Source organism: Sceloporus undulatus, chromosome 4, assembly GCF_019175285.1.
Source record: "Sceloporus undulatus isolate JIND9_A2432 ecotype Alabama chromosome 4, SceUnd_v1.1, whole genome shotgun sequence".
Classification (NCBI taxonomy): domain Eukaryota; kingdom Metazoa; phylum Chordata; class Lepidosauria; order Squamata; family Phrynosomatidae; genus Sceloporus; species Sceloporus undulatus.
In genome coordinates, this window is record NC_056525.1 from 140032701 (window position 1) to 140033365 (window position 665).

Below are 665 nucleotides of genomic sequence, written 5' to 3' on the forward strand. Positions count from 1 at the left end.
TAGTCTCAAGCAGTAATCCATGAGGCATTGCTCCTTTAAATGAAGAGACTAGACTGTGATCTTACAGCCCTGCTCCATGTTAAGTTTGTCAAACGTGTTGATTTCATAGTTCAGTCAAGTGTAAATAAATGAATCATCTCATTTTTTTAGTCTCCCATGTCCACCCATCCCAGTGTTGACCACACAGCTGGACAAGCCTATTGTTTAAAGAATAATGAATACCACATTTAAAAAAGAAAAAGAAATACAGAACTAAATACACAAATAGATGATGCAAATCCAAACCTTTGCTGCTGAGAAAATAATGCCATAGAAGCCTAAGCGTGAAATAAACACATTTTACTCCAAATTGAACAACCCTTACGACAACAAATCTCAAAGTCACTTGTTTCCAAGGTTGCTGTTTTCTATCTGTTGTTCCCCAGAATTCCCTCCCTCCAGGTGCCCAGTCAGCAGTCATAGAATAAACTGGTTCCTATTAAAATTACATGATCCCTACATCTTACAGTCTCCACTCACGCACATGCGTCCTGATATATACATAAAAAACAGAGGCAATTCTGGCCTACTGCAGATGCTGCACCTGCAAGTAGAACTGAGTAATTCCCACCTGCACCTGCAAGTAGAACTGAGTAGTTTTGGTCTACTCTATTAAATCAAGTACA